A 23,225-nucleotide genomic window follows, 5' to 3' on the forward strand; every position below is an offset into this window, starting at 1 on the left:
AACACTCTACAATTGAGAAGAGATATCGGAGTCAGAAATTAATGACCTCCAAGAACAGTTTCTTCCTAATCATCATCAGATTGTTTGACGAAAATAAACTCACATTGAATTTAAGTAAAACAAAATTCATAATATTTGGAAATCGATCAACCAACACAGAGAAAAAGCTCATGATAAATGGCACAGAAATAGAAAGAGTATCTGAAATAAAATTTCTTGGAGTATTAATTGACAACAAATTAACTTGGAAACCTCTCATAAATTATATTAAAGCCATCCAAATATTGCAATACATAAATCCAGATTGCAATATTGAATAAATCAAGCCTCCCTGCATATGTTGTACTTCTCCCTCATACTCCCATACATGATCTACTGTGTGAAGGTATGCGGGAACACATACAAAACAAATACACATCCAATCTTCATCCTCCAAAAAAGAGCAATACGAATTATACATAAATCCACCTACAGACAATCAACAAAACCATTATTTATCAGACTAAAAACATTAAAATTTCAAGATCTGACAGATTATAAAACTATCCAAATTATGTTCAAAGCAGCTAATCAGCAATTGCCTTGTAATATCCAGGGGTTGTTCCAACGGAGAGAAAGCAAACACAACCTGAGAGGAACCTATATATTCGAAAAACCGGCAATAAGAACTAATGCAAAACTCCATTGTGTTACAGCAAAGGGTGTTAGTCTCTGGAATAATTGCCATGATGAGCTGAAAAAATGTAAGACTCTATTCAAACTAAAAACACTCTTCACAAACAAAAGATTGAATGGTTATGAGCTGGACCAGTGATTTTCTTTTCTGTTTGGTTATTTCTTGTTTGTGGACTGTTCAACATATTTTGGGTCCATTTGCTCCCATTATTTTGTTTTTCCAAGAAAATGTATAGAAAATAAGAGGGGTTAGGACCAGAAAAGTTTTCGAACTTCTTCTTACCCCCTTTTGAACATGAACGATATTATTTGTATTATTTGAGTTACTTATTTGTTTGTTTTCCTTTGTGTTTTATTTTCTTTTTTTATTGCTTAAAAGTTTATTTATGTTTGTATTTTTTAACATGTTCAATAAATTAATAAAGTTAAAAAAAAGATGCTTGAACTGCACAACGTTAACCACCACCTCAGGAACTGTGATATACAATGGACTTTATACTAGTTGTACCACTGTGGTCTGGTTACCTAGTATTATTGATTATTAATTTATGACATTATTGATTATTGTATATTTATATGTGTGTTATTGAGTTACTGGGCCTATGAAGCTGCAGCAAGTAAGATTTTCATCATTGTATAAATTATTGTTAAACACTCCTAACTCTTGACTCCTAATTTCCCTGCATTTGACCCACATCTCTTTTCTATCCATGTACCTGTCCAAATGTCTTTCAAGTGTTGTTATTGCACCTTTATTAACAACCACCTCGGGCAACTTATTCCAATCTCCCGATCCTGTCATTGACCGATCCTGTCACAGCTTTCCAAATGTGTCATTTTTGAGACTAACCTTTAATAACATCTTTAATATTCAACTCAAGCATCTTCCCCACTTCCGATTTATAGCTAACTGGTCAATGAGTCCCCGTTTTCTCTCTCCCTCCTTTGTTAAAAAAGTGGTTACATTGGCTACCACAGGAACTGATCCAGAGTCGAGAGAAGATTGGAAAATAATTCAATAATAATTGGAAAATAATCCACGATTTCTAGAGTCACCTCCTTGAGTACTGTGGGGTGCAAACCATCAGGACCTGGGGATTTATCTGCTTTCAGTCACCGAACACCATTTCCTGACTAATGTGTATTCCCTTCAGTTCCTCCCTCCTAGTAGATCCGCGGTTCCCTAGTATTTCTGGGAGATTGTTTGTGTCTTCAATCTCTGCTTTCTGTTATCAAGCAATTATGTAAGGAATTAAAGGTGAGTCTCAATAATGAGCCTATTGAAAAAGGGTGGTTGATGGTCAGTGCAAACTTTGTGGGCCAAATGGTTCGTTTCAGTGCTGTATGGGCTCACTGGATCCCATGCTGAATTTACATTTTGGACTTTAGATTTAGAGATATAGTGTGGAAACAAGCCTTTTGGCCCACTGAGTCCACACCGACGAGCGTTCAACACGTACACTAGCACTATCCTACACATTAGGGACAAGTTACAATTGTACCGAAGCCAATTAACCTACAAACATGCACATCTTTGGAAAGTGGGAGGAAACCGGAGCATTTGGAGAAAACCCATGCGGTCACAGGGAGAATGTGCAAACTCCATACAGAGAGCACCTGTAGTCAGGATCAAATCTGAGTCTCTGGCGCTGTAAAGCAGCAACTCTACCGATGTACCACTGTACATTCTACTTGAAGAATTCTACTTGATAACATTTCCAACTCAAGATAAAAGATGAGCCTATTGAAAATGGGTGGTTGATGGTCAGTGCAAACTTTGTGGGCCAAATGGTTCGTGTGAAAGGAGTTCAGCAGGTCAAGCAGTATCTGATGAGGGAATTGGATTGATAATGTTTTGGATCAGGACCATTTTTCAGATCAGTCTGAAATTGTGAAACAATATCTGGTGACACAGGAAACATATCTGGTTTACTCATGACATTTATGGAAGGAAAATTGCAACTCTTATCTGACCTAAATGTTACATCGGGCCCATTATCTTGTGAACTGAACTCCCCAAACTACCACATTACATTATCCAGATGTTGTATATATTTTCCAACGATTACAGATGGGCAATTAAAACCAGACCTCACCATTATTACTCATAATCACCGTTTCCTTTGAATTAAAATAAAGAGCTTTCACAACCGCCTCCGTGTTTCCATTTAATTATACATGTGTGGACTTCAGAAGTTGCTGTGTAAATTCCTCCATTGCAACATTGAAGACTGGCTGTCTCAGCATTTTCTCTCAGCAAACAGAGCCTCTTACCTGTAGGATTGAAGTCTCTTCATCAAGTTGTCATCAAGTCGAGTTTATTCTCATATGTGCAAGTACTGTGAGGTACAGATACAATGAAAATCTTGCGTGCATCAAGAATATGGAACATAAAACAGAAGCGCATAAGAACAGGCTGTGCTGAACATGATGCTAAAAACAGTTCTTATCTCCCAGTACACAATCCACATCCCTCTATTCCCTGCCTATCCAAAATTCTCTTAAATGTTATTATCATATCTGCCTCAACCACCACTCTTGGCACCGCGTTCCAGGCACTCACCACCCTCTGTGTAAAAAACTTGCCCTGCATACCTCTTTAAAGTTTGCTCTTCTAACGTTAAAGCTATACCCTCTTGTATTTGATTTTTCTAATCCGAGAAAAAGAACAAATCATCTGAGATGTTAACTCCTAACAATTTGAAGCTACTAAATCTCTCCTCCACTGATGATACTGGTTTGTGGTTACCCAATTTCCCTGTCTGGAGTCAACGATTATTCTACAGGATTTAAAACATTAGAGTTATTATGAGCAAAGCTTTTTTATGCTTTCACAGAATTGACTGAGAAAAACAGATCAAAGTCAATGAATGGATGGAGCAATTATCAGGAAAGACTAGGGTCTGATTATTATCCTACTGTGGAAATGTGAGTTCAAATAAGCTAAATAGCTCTTCTTAATTTTTTTGTGAATGTGTGTAAAATTTTTGGCAAAATAAATTACATTAGCAATAGCCACTCTACACATGCGGTTTAAGGAAAATGTCAGAAAATAACATTTTGGGTTACTGATAATGGCATGATGTGTTGAAGACAGGAACATAAAAGAAAGCAGGTGGAACATAGAAAATGAATTCATATGATTTACTACATAATTGTAAACAGTTGGATGACAAATGACATTAATAAATGCATGCATTGAATTAATAGAAAATTTGCAGCTTCAAAAACACACACTTAGAAGCAAAGAGTTGTAAATCAACAACTTCTGTCTTCAACCTACAAACTACAAGATGGGGGGAATAGGGTGACATTTTTGAATTAGCTGCAAGGTTACAGCAGCTTAACAAGGCATATCATTCTGCAGAGGTAGTTGCAGGGTTATTGAATTATGCCGCTAAGGCAGAACTGAATGATTACTGCCAGTGATTGAAAGAAAAGTAAAATATACATTTATGAAAATACCAGTCAAACCAATTCATCCATTGGGTGGCACAGCAACACATCAGACAGGTGGAGTTGCTGCCTTGCAGCAGAAAATCAGGTTTGATCAAGGCCTCCAATGCAATCTGTGGAGTTTGCATGTTCTCCCTGTGACTGAGTAGTCTGATTTCTTCCCATATTCCTAAAACATACTCGTTGTCAGGTTAATTTGCTCCTCAGTGGAAGCAGGAGAATCATGATGGGGTAGATGGGCATTTGAGAGAGAACAAATGCAGGGATCTAAATGGGGGAATGGGATTGTAAGAAGGTATAGAAATTATAGATTTGCTTTTCTTCTGCAAAATGCGGACTGGAACAATGAGGCTTCTACCTCTTCCTTTCTTATTTCATTGTGTAATTCTCTGATCCACATCAATAGTCTTTAAAACCAAAATTGTGTTAGTTCGGAAAACAAAGTATTTTTTGGAGGGAGCTGTGCTTTTGACGATTCTGAAAATAATTTGAGGAGTTTTTAAACTATTTAAAAAGAAAAAAGAAAAATAGGTCAAAGCTGGTACATGGGTAAACAAGATTTCTGTGGAAATTTGTTGAAAAATGACCCCGAATGGATAGAAAACAGTTTCATCAACATTCCAGTCTGAATAATAATTTGAATGACATAAGTTACTGGACAGCATGTGCTATAAGTGGTGTGAATTGCTCCTTTCTCTCTCCAGAATTTCAGATTTGTTAAGACTCGTGATTGTTTGCTGACTGGGCTGTGATAACCATATAACTATATAACAATTACAGCACGGAAACGGGCCATCTCGACCCTTCTAGTCCGTGCCAAACACGTATTCTCCCCTAGTCCCATATACCTGTGCTCAGACCATAACCCTCCATTCCTTTCCCGTCCATATAACTATCCAATTTATTTTTAAATGATAAAAACGAACCTGCCTCCACCACCTTCACTGGAAGCTCATTCCACAAAGCCACCACTCTCTGAGTAAAGAAGTTCCCCCTCAAGTTACCCCTAAACTTCTGTCCCTTAATTCTCAAGTCATGTCCCCATGTTTGAATTTTCCCTACTCTCAGTGGGAAAAGCTTATCCATGTCAACTCTGTCTATCCCTCTCATCATTTTAAAGACCTCTATCAAGTCCCCCCTTAACCTTCTGTGCTCCAAAGAATAAAGCCCTAACTTGTTCAACCTTTCTCTGTAACTTAGTTGCTGAAACCCAGGCAACATTCTAGTAATGCACTGTTAATATCAATAGAGTCAAACCTTTAAAGAAACAAGCATGATGCAAACCATAAGTTGTGGAAGCCTAATGGAAAAGTAGAAAAAAAGGAAATAAAAGTACTCATCAGTTTTCAAGGTCATGAAACTATAGGGCAGTTAAAATTCAGTCACTGCTTAGGAGATGTTGCAGGCGCAAACTGTGCTTGCTTTGTATTTGTACAATCACTCGTCATCTCAGCCCCAGAAGCAATATTTAGTGGTTGCTAGGCCCAAGGTACATGGTTACATGGGTAAACAAAAAAAAAAAAGCTGGAAGGTCACCAATTGCAGGAAATGGTAGTCCTCTACCTGAGGAGAGGAAGTTTTTGAAACGGGGGGACCGTTGCTTTGATTTTAGAGATCTATTCAAAATATCTTGAGTTGATGACACAAGAGACTCCAGATGCTGGAATAGTGTCATAGAGTGATACAATGTGGAAACAGGCCCTTTGTCCCAACTTACCCACACCAGCCAACATGTCCCAGTTACAATAGTTCCAGCTGCCCGCGTTTGGTCCATATATCTCCAAACCTGTCCTATCCATGTACTTGTCTAACTGTTTCTTAAAAGTTGGGATAGTCCCAGCCTCAACTCCATCCTCTGTGTGAAAAAGTTACCCCTCAGATTCCAATTAAATCTTTTCCCCTTCACCTTAAACCTATGTCCTTTGGTCCTCGATTCACCTACTCTGGGCAATAGACTGTGATCTTATACACCTCTATAAGATTCCCCCTCATCCTCCTGCGCTCCGAATAGAGACCTAGCCTAAATCTCTCCCTATAACTCGGACCCTCTAGTCCTGGCAACATCCTTGTAAACCTTCTCTGTGCCCTTTCCAGCTTGACAACATCTTTCCTGTAACATGGTGCCGCAGAACTGAACACAATACTCCAAATGCGGCCTCACCAACGTCTTATAAAATTAAGCTTTTTGTGTGCATATTGAATGAATGTTTTGAATTAACCTGATAATGAACTGTGCAACTGATTCCCTTGCTCCACAACAAGACTGTTGCAGTTCAAGAAGTCAGTTCACTGCCATCTTCTCTGGGGCAATTAGGGGTGGGGAATACATGCTGTTCTTGGTAGCAATGCAGTGATCCTAATAATGAGAAAAAGAAAAGTAATATTCCATCCCTCTCTCAAGTACAGTGATGTCTCCCCAACCACTTTAATCCCTTTTAAATGTCAGGACCATTAGCATAATTGAAGTGGTGATTTTCATTTATTAGAACAAATAGCAATTAAGCACTCTTGAATAACTTCCAATGATGATACAAAAAATACAATTCTTTAGTATCATATTGATTTCTTTAATGGTTGCTTATTGCTCAAAATAGACATTTTTCTAACCTTCAGTTTGTGTATCACCCCTCCATCCACCTTGACAATAACACTCAGGTTTAACTCATATTGAATGCCTGTATAGGAATTCATTCCTAATTCCATCTTGTTTAGATGGATTTCATCAACTTTGATTTTGAAAGCATATCGAAAAAGGCACTTAAGAATGATAAACTTGCAGGGCTATAGGAAGTTTGGAATGGAACTGACTGGTTACTCTATTGCAGAGTTTCGCAACCTTTTTACCCTTGTGGAACCCTTGAAATAATTTTCATGTCTCAGGGAACCCCTACATAAAATTCGAAAGGTGTCGACCCGAAACATCTCCTATTCCTTCGCTCTATAGATGTTGCCTCACCAACTGAGTTTCTCCAGCTTTTTTGTCTACCTTCGATTTTTCCAGAATCTGCAGTTCTTTCTTAAACATATATATTTATTAATCTCTTTAATAAACTTAAAGTTCATAAGGCAAACATAATATATTTTTCTGATATGTTTAAACAAAAAAATAATTTCAGTTTTTCCGGTATTTACAATGCAAAAAGAAACTGAAATCAAACTGTCTGTTCAAAACTGAAGCAAATAAAGGCAAACAGAACTAACCTTGGAGGCGAGAGAGATAGAGGGGAGAGAGAGAGGGAGAGCAACACATAAACTTTTCATAATGTAACAAAAACATACATAAATAAACTTTTGAAAAACTAACAAAAATAAACATAAACATGCTTACATTTTTTTTAATTTATATAACATCCCTAAATGATAGGTAAAAATTCTGTGGGTAAATAATGTGGGTAAATGAGGAACTGTAGCTGCACGCCAGGAAGCACAGACAGGACTGATGGAGACCGTGCATGCGTCTGTACTTGAGTGAGTCACTTGATGAAACACAATTCCGTCACGTCCAGCTACTGTCCACTGACCACTAAAGGCCGTTTTGCACTGGCACTGTATAGACGTCGCTAAATATGACATTGCTAAATATGCTAAACAGACGTTGCTAAATATGCCGCACGTGTATAATAAAATTAGCCAGAAGGCTCCGACCGCCGGCCTGCTGACTTTAACATCGTGAAGCCGCGGTCTGCGGAGCTTCTAGCCGCAGGCGTGGCTTGGACTTACCATCCCAGAGACAGGGATCCCTTGCCAGGGATCACCAGAGAAGAGCACCGACCACCAGCCTGCCTGCGGCCTATAACATCACGAAGCTGTGGTCTCCAGTCAGAAAGTGGCCGATTCGGGCACTCCAAGCCACAGAGTGTCTTTCATTCATCCCGAAGTCGGAGCTTCGCTCATCCCGACGAGAGAGCCTGTACATCGGGCCATCCGTAGTGGCGACTACGGAGAGTCAAGGCCCCAAACACGGATGAACAAAAGGAGGAAGACTGACTGTTGCCTTCCATCACAGTGATCACTGTGGTGGATGTTTATGTTAAGTTCTATCGTGTATTGTGTTCTTGTACTTGTATGGTAACTCAAATATAACTGCCAAGTGTTTGTTGAGTTGGGGATGACAAACCCAAATTCAAAAAAACATTCTTCTAAGCCGTGCCTTTTGAAGAAATCTTTTTGGTGCATGTGACAATAAATGTGAACTTAAACTTGAACTTGAACTTGAAATTATGAATATGAAATGAAACGAAATAACTCAAAATGCATTTACATATGATTAGCCTATTTATCACTGTTTCTTTCAGAACCCCTAGCGACCTCTCGCGGAACCCTAGCGTTCTGGGGAACCCCGGTTGAGAAACACTGCTCTATAGAGAACTGTTATAGAGAAATTGTCACTAGTGTATCAGACTGATGTTGTGACTCTGTGATTGCAGAAACCCATTAACTAACTAATGAAAATAAATAACCAAAAGATCTCATTGACCCATAATCAATTGTGCATGCATCCAATTGTAGAAGTTGCATAAGTAGACTAAGGTATTTCCTGTTCAAATTAGTACCCAGGTGCATATTTAGATAATATATGAATTGATGATTTTCTCTCCATTGATCCAGATCCTCTCATTAATCCAAGCTTCCAACAGTGGTTATCTCTTCACTGTTGTTTAATGTTGTGGAACCAATGTATTTTTTTCCCTTTTAGTTTCAAAGTAGGCCAACTCCCCAAATTTGCAAACATGATTTAAAAGAATTGCTGAATTCATTTAATAAATGGGTTCCTCCATTCCGACGTTTGAGTTCCGATCATCCCAGCGAGAGGGCCTGTACATTGGATACGGGATACTGAGGTACGGGATACTGAGTTGGATGATCAGCCATGATCATATTGAATGGCGGTGCAGGCTCGAAGGGCCGAATGGCCTACTCCTGCACCTAATTTCTATGTTTCTATGTTTCTATTGGGCCGTCCGTAGCGGCGACTGTAAAGAGTTCAAAGGCCCTGACCATGGGTGAACAAAGAGGAAGATGACTGAACTTTATTGCCTTCCATCACAGTGGGAAACATTGATTCTGCTGTGGTGGATGGTTATGTTAAACTTTATTGGGTTTTGTGTTCTTTTTATTCGTATGGCTGTATGGTAACTCAAATTTTACTGTACCAATTGGTGCATGTGACAATAAATGTGAAGAAGAACTTGAACTTCTGTACATCGGCGAGTCCAAATGCAGGCTTGGTGATCATTTTGCTGAACACCTCCGCTCAATCCGCCTTAAACTATTTGATCTTCTGGTTGCTCAGCACTTTAACTCCCCCTCCCATTCCCAATCTGATCTTTATGTCCTGGGCCTCCTCCATTGTCAGAGTGAGGCTCCACACAAATTGGAGGATCAACACCTCATATTTCGCTTAGGTAGCTTACACCCCAGCATTATGAACATTAACTTCTCTAACTTTAACTAGCCCTTGCCTTCCCTCTCTCTCCATCTCCCCCTTTCCAGTTCTCCCACCAGTCTTACTATCTCCGACTACATTCTATCTCTATCTTGCCCACTCCCCTGACATCAGTCTGAAGAAGGGTCTCGACCAGAAACATCACCCATTCCTTCTCTCCAGAGATGCTGCCTGTCCTGCTGAGTTACTCCAGCATTTTGTGTCTACCTTTGAATATACATAAGCTGCTCAACATATCTGATTTTCAGCCTTGGTTCTTTAACAGAGATAGCCTATGGAGAAGCTTTGAATAAATTAGGAAATAGTTAAGAGAAGAGTCAAGTCAAGAGAGATTAATTGTCCTGTGCAATGTAAAACATGTAAAATACAATAAATAATAATCAATAATAATATTAATAAATAATAATGTAACACATTATCAGTTATACTTGGTAACTAGACCATAATAGTGCAATTAGAAGTACATAAAATGACCTTCTACAAAGTCCATAGAAGTTTGGTTCTGAGGTAGTGTTTTGGCTAGGGTAATGCAGAATGGTTCAAGAGCCTGATGGTAGTTTATTAACCTGGAAATAATGGTTCTCAAGATCCTGTATCTTTTCCCCAATGGTAGCAGTGAGATGAGAATGTGCTCAGGGTGATGTGAGTCTTTGATGCTATATCCTGCCTTTTTGTAGATCTCTTTGATTGTGGGCAGATTGATACTAATGAGAAGGGGAATGATATAGTAGAATTTTGTGCTGCCCTTCAACATGAAACGTTGCATTTGTAGTGGTAGCAATGTAAGTGACCACCACTTTTTCATACGCACTTTCCAATTTCCACTTGTGAACCAAACCATTCAGAGGCTGAAACACAGATATAAAAGCCTTCATTCATCAAGTTAAATAAACACTCTCTTGGTGAATCTCCAAACTCAAAGTACATTCAGTTTAACACTTTTTAAAGACAAAGACAACAATAATCGATTTATTATATTTTCAAGGGTTACAATGACCTACTTAGCTTTAAAATTTTGAATGTAGACATGTGACTTGGCAGAATTGCTTTTTTACAATGGGAGTACACTGTAATTTCCAAGAGACCTCTGTATATTCAAATACCTTTGTGGTACTAAGTAATTCATAATGGTGGTCTACAGGCTTCTGAGATCAGAACATTCATAATATGCCTTATTTTGTCACAGGGTTGAGGGATGGCTCCCCAGGTAGACAGACTGATGAAGATTAAATGACAGAACAGACTAGATATTGAGTACTCTTTTAACAATATAGTATTATTTAAAGTACTCTTTAACAAGGAGGGACTGTAAAAGAAGACACAAAGTGCTGGACTAACTCAACAGGCCAGGCAGCATCTCCGAGGAACAAGTAAAGGTAACATTTCGGATCAAGATCTTCCTTCGGAACTGAATGTCTGAATGTCTCATTATGGAGGTTTCAAAGAGGACCAAATAACATGACTATTGGCACAAGATAAATGCATGGTGAATATTCAGCTATTGTCTTCATTGGCACTGATAAGAATTCCCCAAACCAATGAGTGGTTTCATTAGCCTAAAGACATCTTTGCAAGTTAACGTGAATGGATTGTTTTGCCAGTTTGAATGTTGGTTCTTATTTCAATAAATTGTGCCCATCCATATAATTCTATAATCCCTGAATATTCGTAACAGCTTTCTCATTTTCCAAGTTCTAGTTAAAGATCAAATCGTCAGGTCAAGTTTACTATCATATACACAAGTATGCAAAGGTACAGATTCAACAAAAAGCGTCCTTGCACCAGCATCACTGGTACAGATAATATACAATGACATAAATTATACACACGTTATATGTAAATTTCACAGTGAAAACTATAAAAGGTTGTGCAACAACAAGACAATCGTGCAAAACACAATAAGAAACAAGTGTATTATAGCGCAAGAGGTGGTCTGCAGTTTTCTATTGCTGTGATTGTGCGGGTTGATTCAAGAATCTGATTTTTGTAGGAAAGTAACTGTTTCTGATCCTTTGCCTGAAATGCTAAATCTTCCACTCTTGCCGCAGATGCAACCTAACCTGTATTTGAAACTTAACTTTAGTTGAAGAGTCTCTATTTTTCTGTAAACAAGGTCACAGGTGTATTGGTACAAGAAAAATTCACGATGCAAGGTAATTGATAACAAAGCAATGATTGGATGACAGTGCAAAACTCATTGCATAACTCTTTACGTTGCTCTCCATCTGCAAACAAAAAATCGTTGAACAACTGGTTTTCATGAAGACCGCCTTGCTCTAAAAAAAATCCTATGGCTCCTTCGATGTGACAGTGCCATGTACTGGAGGTTTGGTGCAAGTTCATACCAATCAAACTTCTTTTTTTCGTGTCCATCTTGTTACAAATGTTGGCTTCGCTATCATCGTCAGTCCTGAAAAGGACAAAAGCTTCCGGCGACAATCAGTGGAAACCATCACTTGACGCAGCAGATGATGGTGGTAGCAGAATTAGCTCAGGATACTTCCAGTTTCCAGCCCCACGACATGAACGCTTCTGCTTTGGGGCCACCAATCAAACTAAATAAATATTATTTTAATTACCACCATATTCATTCAAGCAATTATCAGCTATAAATCTTCAGTTATGAAATATTAAATGAAAAAAGTACAACTTTTGTTATTTGCTATCTGCCACCAAAATTTGGAGATGTTTTTGTTTGTTCAATTACACCTCTGGTGCTTATGTGGCTGTCTTTAAATTAGTCTTTGGCCTCCTTAAAGGTGCCAAATGTTATTCTCATATGGGATGCAGGCATTGCTGTTGAGGGCTGGACTGCATTCCTATTTCTACTTTCTCCCAAGAAGGTGTTGATGAGCTGCCCTCCTGAACCCCTGGGATTCTTGAGGTGAAAGCCATCGCCAAACAGCTATCACTGAAAACTGCAAAGAAATAAAAAAATAAGCTGATGATCTTAGGCTGCCACAGGTCAAAAGCATCAAGGAAATGCCAAAGGAATAAGAGACATACCAGAAGAATCTGCTAAGCAAAACCCCCCTCTCACCCTCACCACTATAGACCTATCACTTGCCAGGCTTTTTTCCACCTCTACCTCACTTTCAGCGTTCTCCCACTTACTCCAATCAATCTGAAGAAGGATTCTGGCCCGAAACATCACCTATCCATGTTTTCCAGAAATGCTGCCTGACCCGTTTGTTATGCCATCGCATTATGTCTGTTTTGGTAAACCAGCATCTGCAGCTCCCAGTACTACACTGCACCAGTTATGAAGTTTTACTTGTAGATGCATATCTGACATATTGATGGTAAGTATATCCTTGGACTTTAGAAGAATGCATTTATAGTGCAGAGATACAGTGCAGAAACAGGCCCTTTGGCCCACTGAATCCGTGCCGATCAGCGATTCCGCGCACTAACACCATCCTACGCACACTAGGGACAATTTACCATTATACCAAGCCAATTGGCCTACAAATCTGTCCGTCTTTGGAGTGTGGGAGCCAACCGGAGATCCCAGAGAAAACCCATGCAACTCTTCCGCTGTGCCACCGTGCCGCGCTACCACCGTGCCGCGCTATCACCATGCCACCCTTAAGTGACCTCATTCAAACAGATAAATTGCCAAGGGAGCATCACAAGGTCAATATTTTCACAAATGAGAACGCCTTATTGGACATAGCCCCACCCAATCAGGGTCAATATTAAAAAACCACAGGAACATTGAAGTTGTCTTTCAGTCATCAGGACTGGTCAATGAGCTTCCTAATAAATGTGTCAGAAAAGGCCAATGACCCGTGTTGTCCTCACTTCCCCATCGGGATGTTTCATACAATCCTGTCTGTGCAAACAGTTCAGTTAGCTGCAGGCTCAGAATAAAGATCGGCACCTCGCTGCCCAAAAAAATCCTGGATGCCATTATTACCAGGCGTTTCACATCAGGACTAACTGCAATGAAGCAACAGTTAACTGCTTCATTGCTCTCTTAATCATATCTTAAGGCACTTTGCAAATGTTCAGTTAACTTGTAACATAACAGAAATACAGACTTAAAAGTTGATAGCATAAAATCACCTTACAGATCTAATTGACAAAAATATGAAAGGTTAATTTCCATTGACTTCTAAATAATTTCCTATGTAAACATCAATCCTTTCTGCTCTCTTAGATGTTTCCTAAATCAACAATCAGCAACGAGTGATCTCTGCATGGCAAAGTTAGTGCTCTTGTGAAACACCTTTTGATAATGCCATCTGGATTGTTTTAGACAGTTAAGCTTCAGCTGCTGAAAGCTGCAGCTTGAATAACTGTTGGTGCAGTCTTACTTTGGTGAGTTGGGTACTGGCAGAAGTACTATCAACAGAAGATGACCTATGCATCATTGTCATTCCACTGGCATAGGTTTTAATGGTTTTCATTGATCGATGTGTAGGAATTAAGAAAACTGAATTTGGCTTTATTGTCAGCCCCTATCCATTCACTCCACACCAAGATACTTTGAGACTTTGAGGCTATGAAAGTTGATGATATTGGTCCGCCCAAGTTCAGGAGGCCAATTTCAGCAAGATTGAATTGAAACAGTTGCCGTTTCATTACTTAACTGCTGTAACAAAATGCTCCCAATGTTCCCTCAGCAGAGCTAGTGCATGCATGAAACTAACGATTCTCTACATGCCCAGGAAAAGGATCTCCACATTTTCAACATAGCCTTGTAACTCTGTGGTAGTAGCTCAAAATACAATCTCACAGCGTTGTGTCATCAATCCTCATCAGAGCCTGGTTCTGGCTAATTAAGAGAGAGATAATTTCAGTCAGCAGGATCTCTTCAAACTTTTTCCATTCATGCTTATCTATCATATTACTTAACCCATGAGGAAAAGAAGAGTTTGTGCTTGAGTGTTTAAGAAGGAACTGCAAATGCTGGAAAATCGAAGGTAGACAAAAATGTTGGAGAAACTCAGCGGGTGAGGCAGCATCTATGGAGCGAAGAAAATAGCCAATGTTTCGGGGTGAAACCCTTCTTCAGACTGTGCTTTCTTCAGGCTTGTGCTGGAGTATGTGATGTGATGGATGAAACATGTAAAATTAAGCATTCAGAAAGATTGTCTTCCAAGTCATCTTCTCCATCAATCTGATTTTGCTGTAAATATCCTAGATGGAAAAGAAGACATCAAGTGTTCGGAAGACTGCGAGGCTGGGCATAAGACACAGAGGGACCTGAGGATGAAGTTTGTTGAATATCGTAAAGTTTGTTAACTAATCCCCCATCCCTCCCCTCACCCTCCCCTTCCCCTTTTTCTCCTTTACACCGCTCCTCTCTTCCCTTATACTCCCTTCCCTCTCCTGATCCCCATCTGGACTTCCACCTATTGCCTTCCTCCCCTGTTACTTTCCTCCCCCTGAGTTCACAATCACAACTCTTCAAACCTGAGTTAACATCTATTGTTCTTATCTCTGGCCTTTGTTCCAACCACCTGGTTCACAAAAACATCTCCCTCACCTGCATCAGCCTAATACCAGTGATGATTTGTCCCGCCTCTAGCCTTTTCCAGCTTTCTGTTTTCTTCCTACAATCAGTTTGAAGAAGGATCTAGACCTAAAATGTCACATATCCATGTTCTCCAGTGGGTGGGGAAACTGCGGCCTTCTAGGCCGTTAAGTGCGGCCTTTTGAATGAATTTTGTAGAACAAATCCTTTTATTTTTATTAATATGTTTTTGTTCGTCTTTTATTATTTTTATTTCAATCTTAAAATGAACGTATTTAAAACACCACAGAGTAAAAGAAGATTCAACAAAATAATCCTCCCCGACTAGTAAGTGTATGTACAGATGGTGCACCTTCCATGACAGGAAAACATGAAGGATTTATTGCACAGATAAAAAAGGTATTAACAGATCCAGATGCTCTCATTTCTTTTCATTGTATCTTACATCAGCAAAATCTCTGTGCTAAATCTACTATTTTAAGTGACACTTTGCAACAAGTTATAAGTATTGTTAACTACATTTGTGCAAATGCAACACGGTAATCAGTTTCGTAATATGCTAAAGTTGAACGATGAGGCATTCAGTGTGGATTTGCCGTATCATTGTAAAGTGCGTTAGCTATCGCAGGGACAGGTGTTAGCAACATTTTTATCTTTGCGAGAACAGATAGTTAAATTTCATGAAGAACAGAATCAGCAATGTGAATTATTGAAAGAAGATTTCTATAGAAATACTGCATTTCTGGGTGATATCATGTCAAAGCAAAATGACTTGAATATTTATTTGCAAAGTAAAACTGTCTATATATCAAATGTGGCAAAAAATTCAAGCATTTCGAAAAAAGCTATCTTTTTTCAAAACTCTTCTTCTTCAAAATGAAAATTTGGATGAACATTTTCCCCAGTTAACGACGATCATTAATGAGCAGGAGGATTCATGCGAAGCATGCGAAGAATATGCAACTGTTATAGATTTATTAATTATAGAATACAATGAAAGATTCACTGACTTTGAGAATCATGACATCACATTCAAATTATAATTTCAGCCTCACCTAGTTGATGCCTCCAAGGCTCCGAAAGAACTACAGATGGAATTGATTGAGCTCTCAGAATATGACATTTTAAAGTCCTTATTTGACGCTAAGAAAAATGCAATAGAATACCCACGTCTTCGGTAACATGCACGAAAAATGCTTTCTTGCTTTTCAACCACTTATTGCTGTGAATCTACATTCTCTTACCTAACCCAAACCAAGAGGCCCTTAAGGTCACAAATGACAGACACCCATCTAGAAGATCAGCTGAAACTGTGTACATCCATGTTGCAACCAAATATTCAAATACTTTCCCACAAAAACAGTCACAACAAAGTCATTAAAAGGTTAGTTAACTTTAGAATTAACAAAAAATGTTAATTTTCTTGAAGTTGGTACATTGTAATTAGATTCTTTACAAAATAATGTACACTTTGAACTTTATCTAATTGAAGTTTCTTGGATGCGGCTTGATTAGATTACAGCTAATTTAATGCGGCATTCCAACATGAAAAGGTTCCCCACCCCTGGTCTAGGTCCTGTGGAGAGGTTGAGTACAAGTTGATGTCCAGATGTCCTTTAATTGATAATATGTATGAGGGTTTTGCAGAGGGAGCTAAGTCCTGCTGCAAATGCATGCTCAGGATTGGTTGGGAGATGGTGGGGTTATAATAATGTTGATAACAATGTTGCATGGTCTTCACGCCGTTACTCGTGATTAGTCAAGGAGAGGGGCCTTGCCCAAATTGTTTACATTACCTGGTAAAATGTTTCTTTGCTTAATAGAACTGTTTCCCATTAAGTGCTTTCTGTAGAAACAATGTTTATTTGATATTTTGTGATTGGGTTAAGTGAAATGTCAATTAATGTAATTTATAATCTTTATTGATGATTGGCTTGTAGGGGTTGCCCCCCATGTATTTCGTTCCAATGGTCTGTGAGGGTATAAAAGAAGGGAGAGCACATGAAAGTGTGCTGATCTTCTGGGGTAGCACTTGGGACCGTGCTGACCTTCTGGAGGTGTTCTATTCATACAAGGCTGAAGGGCCTGAATGAGTAGAGACAAGGATTGGACCTGCTGTGTTAGATTAAGTATCGTATAGGTAGTGTGATTGTGTTGGAAAATAAAGTTAGTTGATCCAGTGCTTGTATTCAGTGTTTTACTGAACCAGTCCAACGGGGTAGGATTAGGACCAGAATTACACCTCCACCTCCTAATGTTGCATGGTCCCCTTAAAAACACCTTCCTCTCCTCTCACCTTGCTATTGGGAGACACATCTGTGAAATGTTGTTAAGGATGCACAGGTTGTTAAAGATTTAATGTATATTAATACAGGTGCACAACCTTTTATCCGAAAGCCTTGGGACCAGACACTTGTCGGATTTCGGACATTTTCGGATTTCAGAATGGAAGATTTTTAGCGTAGATTAGGTAGGTAGCGCGGGCGGCTTGAAAAGTCTGGAGCAGCTGCCTCCTCCCCGGAGACCGGGAGAATCATTGCATAAATGTTAGTCAGTTAGTTTGAAGGTATTTTATGTGGTGGTGGTGGTGGTGGAGTAGGGGTGAAGGGGGAAACTTTAATTCTTAGTCCCCTACCTGGTCGGCGACTCCCAACCTCGCGGAGCTGGGGGCTTCGTCCGGCCGCGGGCGGCGCCGGTTGGAGCTCCGACCCCGGCAACTCTACCCCTGGCTGCGCGGCACTCCAAATCCAGCGACGCTCCGCGAACGTTGGGTCGGCGGCCATTGCGCTCCGGAGCTTGCCGCACGGCGACCCGGTAAGGCATTGCCCGCTCCCTGCTGGTATCCCAGCGCTGCGACGCCGCCGACTCCCGACATTCGCGGAGCTGGGGCATCCGGCCGCGGGCCGCGCTGGATTTGGAGCGCCTCGCAGCCAGGGGTAGAGTTTCCGGGGTCGGAGCTACAACCGGCGCCGCCCGCAGCCCCACCGGCCACAGCGCTGCAGAGCTTACTGCACGGCGACCCGGTAAGGCATTGAACGCTCCCCGCCTCTCCGACCAGGTAGGGGACTAAGAATTTATGTTTACCCCTTCACCCCCCCTTCACATAAAAGCCCTACAAACTAACTGACTAACATTTAAGCAATGATTTACAGATGTTTAAGCGTCTCCCGGTCTCCGGGGAGGAGGCAGACCTGGGTTGACCGTGGGTCGTTTCGGGTCAAGTTTGGCGCCAAACGCGAGCTTTGGTGTGCAGACGACATCTGGAAAAAATGGCCGGTTTTCGGAGGTTTTCGGTTTCCGGAACACGGATAAAAGGTTGTGCACCTGTAATGGGATAACACGATTTCTTGATAATCATTCAATAGTGAACTATTCGTAAAGACTGGGTTCATTTTCCATTCAAAGATTTGTACTTGCACACTGTTCACGTAAATTGTAGTAATGTTACAATACTCTCGTAACACACTGGGGTGAGAAAAAAAACATAGAAACAATAGGTGCAGGAGTAGGCCATTAGGCCCATCGTGCCATTCAACATGATCATGGCTGATCATCTAAAATCAGTAACCCGTTTCTGCCTTTTCCCCATATCCCTTGATTCTGTTAGTCCTAAGAGCTAAATCTAGCCCTCTCTTGAAAACCTCCAGTGAATTGGCCTCCACTGCCTTCGGTGGCAGATACTTCCACAGATTCACAACTCTCAGGGTGAAAAAGATTTTCCTCATTTCAGTCCTAAATGGCCCACCCCTTATTCCTAAACTGTGACCCCTGGTTCGGGACTCCCCCAACATCGGGACCAATTTTCCTGCATCAATTGTTTATGAATGTTATGCTTCTATAAGAGCCTCTTTCATCCTTATAAATTCCAGTGAATACAAGCCCAGTCGAGCCATTCTTTCATCATGTCAGTACTGCCATCCCGGGAGTTAACCTGATGAACCTGCACTCCCTCAATAGCAATAATGCCCTTCCTCAAATTAGGAGACTAAAACTGCACGTCAGGTGCGGTCTCACCAAGTCCCTGTACAATTGAAGGAGGACCTACTTGCTTCTAAACTCAAAGCCTCTCGCAATGAAGGCCAACATGCCATTAGCTTTCTTCACTGCCTGCTGTCCCATCATGCTTACTTTCATGCTTACTTTCAGTGAGATGGAGGTAATACCTTAAGCAGGTTCATATCTTTCTTTTAATGGAACCCCTGCTAGCAACGATCAAATAGAAGAAGCAGATGACAGCGATCACAGAATATGTATTTACCTCAAATCTCTTAAAAAGCTATAATAATGACACAAAGTAAACGCCACAACAAGATTTTGTTTAAGAAGGAACTGCAGATGCTGGAATATCGAAGGTAGACAAAAATGCTGGAGAAACTCAGCGGGTGAGACAGCGGGTGAGGCCATTGGCGGCTCGACTCACCCGTTGCAGCGGCCCCTACAGCCTGTCTGTCTTTTTTTTATTTTTTGTCTAGTTAAATGTAGTGTTTGGTGTTTTTTAATAGTGTTTTTAAATGTGTATATGTGGGGGGCGGGGGGGAGGGGGAAACTATTTAAAATCTCTTCCCTGTCCGGGAGACCCGACCTTTTCCCTGTCGGGTCTCCGTTGTCGTTGAGGCCTAGCACCGTGGAGCGGCCTCCAACCTGAATGACCCGGGGGCTCGGGAGACTGCGGAGCTGCGGACTACTCACCATCGTGGGGCTGGCCGGCCTCGGAGCGTGGGGAGCGGTGGTGACTCGCTGCTGCAACGCGACTCCTGGGGCTCGGAGGCTCCAGCAACGCAGCCGCAGGTCCGGTGGACCGGGACATCGGGAGCTCGCGGGTCCGGGGGGAGAGAGAGAGACCGCTTCCCGGAGCTCCCGCAACGCGACTTCTCCAGCCCGTATCGCGGGGTTGGAACAACCCGGACCGGGACCGTACATCACCTGGCGCGGCTTCATGGCCGTGGGACTCACCAATGCCCGTGGGGGGTTCCAACCTTGTACTTTCAGACCGGGAGCGGGGCCGTAAATCGCCCCGCGCGGCCTAAAATGGCCGTGGGACTTATCATCACCCGCCTGGGGCTTGGATATCGGGAGAGGCATGGAGAACAGGGGAGAGAAAAGACTTTGCCTTCCATCACACTGGGTTCACTGTGATGGATGTTTGTGTGAATTTAATTGTGTGTATGTCTGTAGGACATTGTCTTTGTTTGTATGGCTGTGGAAACAAAATTTCGTTTGAGTCTCACTGGGGCTCAAATGACAATAAATTTGTATTGTATTGTATTGTATTGTAACATCTATGGAGCGAAGGAAATAGACGATGTTTCGGGTCGAGACTTTTCTTTAGACTGAAGGGGGGGCGGGAAGAAGAAAGGAAGAGGCAGAGACAGTAGGCTGTGAGAGAGCTGGGAAGGGGAGGGGAAAGAAGGAGAAAGCAGGGACGACCTGAAATTGGAGGTCAATGTTCATACCGCTGGGGTGCAAACTACCCAACCAAAATATGAGGTATTGCTCCTCCAATTTACGGTGGGCCTCACTCTGGCCATGGAGGAGGCCCAAGACAGGAAGGTTTGTTTCAGAATGGGAGGGGGAGTTTAAGTGCTGAGCCACCGGGAGATCAGGTTGGCGAACCGAGCGGAGGTGTGGTGAGGTATAGAGTGACTGGACATCCATGGTGAAGATTACGGAATGGGGGCCTGGAAAACCGAAGTCATGGAGGAGACGAAGAGCGTGTGAGGTGTCTTGAACATAGGTAGGGAGGGATTTAACCAGGGGGGGTAGGATGGAGTCGAGGTATGTGGAAATAAGTTCGGTGGGGCACGAACAGGCAGAGACAATGGGTCTGCCAGGACAATCAGGTTTGTGGATTTTGGAGAGAAGGTAAAATCGGGCCATGCGGGGCTGGGGAACAATGAGGTTGGAGGTTTGGGAGGGCAGGGAGCCAGAAGTGATGAAGCCAGTGATAGTGTTAGAGATAATGGCCTGGTGCTCGTCTGTGGGGATCATGGTCCAAGGATAAGTAGGAGGAGATGTCTGAGAGTTGGCGCGTGGCCTCAGACTTGTAGAGATCAGCGCGCCAGACTACCACGGCACCTCCCTTGTCAGGAGGTTTGCTCACCTATTGTTATGGCTATTGTCATGAACATTTTCATGTTATCTGTCTCACAGATTGGTCTGTGGCATTTGAGATATATTGGCATTCAAGCATTCCATATATATCTTTGCCAAATAATTTACACCTTAAACAGGAAGCCAATAAGTTGATGATACCAGTGGGTGCTCAAATAAAGCAGTTTATTTGAGACAGATTTATAGTGTTTGCGCATAAAACATTGTAACTTTAACGCATCTTTTTTTTTCTTATTCCTCGAATACTTTCTTAATTTCTTCTTTTGCTAGTCCTCTGACAAATCTCTCCTTTGGTCCTTCTTAATTTTAAGGCATAAACTCACACCATCTTAAGATAATATGCTTTCCTTTAAACCCACTAATTACAAGATGATCATTTCATACCCTCCAGTCCTATTATACAATTTAATTAATGACAGCATTACACGCGATATTTTACAATTTAAATTTTTTACTGTGAAGTTACATAGATTTTCTAGATATTTTTATTTAACATTTTCTGCTACCACAATCCTTAAATTATGGCCAATGTGCCCATGACTTTCAATTCAATTTTGGACAGCAACTTTTTTTACACAAAGGGTAGTAGGTAAATGGAGTGAGCTGCCGGAGGAGGGAGTTGAAGCAGGTACTAATACAATGGTTAAAAAACATTTGGACAGGTACATGGATAGGATAGGTTCAGAAGGAAGGTACACAAAAATGCTGGAGAAACTCAGCGGGTGCAGCAGCATCTATGGAGCGAAGGAAATAGGCAACGTTTCGGGCCAAAACCCTTCTTCAGATCAGACTCTATTGATCAGTCTGAATAAGGGTTTTGGCCCAAAACGTTGCCTACTTCCTTCGCTCCATAGATGTTGCTGCACCCGCTGAGTTTCTCCAGCATTTTTGTGTACCTTCGATCTTCCAGCATCTGCAGTTCCTTCTTGAACTCTAGGTTCAGAAGGATATGGCCAAACACTGGCAGGTGGGACTAGTGTAGAAGATGTTCGTTGGTAGGTGAGGGCAAGTTGGGCTGAGTGGCCCATGCAGTTTGACTCTATGACTCTCTGACTCTATGAGTAATTGAGTACTTAACTGCAGAAGTTTCATGAACAATATGTCCTGCCTTCGCCCAAACTCTTTGTGTGCTAGTCACAGAAGTGGATCTGCAATCACGCATTACAATTGTTCCACTCTTTTAAATCTCTCCTCTGACTGCAACATTTCTTACTTTAACTATGCTCTTCATGTTATTCCCTTTATCATGTACCTGTATACTGTGGATGGCTAGATTGTAATCATGTCCTGTTTTTCCGCTGACTGGTTAGCACGCAACAAAAGCTTTTTAATGTGCCTCAGTACACATTACAATAAACTAAAGTCAAACTCAACTAGCTCAACTCAAGCCCAGTGCAATGCTTATCCTGTAGTTCATACAGGTCAGCAAGCAATAACCAGGAATCCAAGTGCATTCAAGCAAATTACAAGACAGATGCTGCTGCCCCATTTAAGATCCCACCAACTCAGTGCACAGCACTTGTAACTCAACCATTTCTAATCAATAAAGCTCAGTTTCTTGTAGTCTGCTTTGTTCAGTTGATGTTTCATAATGAAGCACCATAATTATGGGCATATTTATGAATTGGCTGACCTTTGAAGAACTACCCAAGAATCCCAATGGAATTTGTGAATGTCAAGATGACAAAGGAAAAGGATGACTTCACAGGGTTTCAATCTTCTTATAAAAAGAACAATAACTATGAAATGGCACACGTAGAGTCAATCATAATTGAAGACAGCAGCTTGATTGAGAGAATTAAACTGCATTGTCATTTTTAATAAAGCTTCCCACTTCAACCGTAACCTTCTGCACTTCCACGTATCTATTTTTCTGTTATAACACCATGTATTCTTTTCAAAAATATTATAGCACTAGATTCTAGAAATGCAGTGCAACTAATCGTACATACTAATTTTATGGAAGGGATTAAACTGTTGAATTTGAATTGCACTTCGTCTTCTCAGGATTGTTGTATACTATTATCTTGTACAGAAAATGCTTTGCTTATTTAC

The sequence above is a fragment of the Leucoraja erinacea genome, chromosome 7, assembly GCF_028641065.1.
Source record: "Leucoraja erinacea ecotype New England chromosome 7, Leri_hhj_1, whole genome shotgun sequence".
Lineage (NCBI taxonomy): Eukaryota > Metazoa > Chordata > Chondrichthyes > Rajiformes > Rajidae > Leucoraja > Leucoraja erinaceus.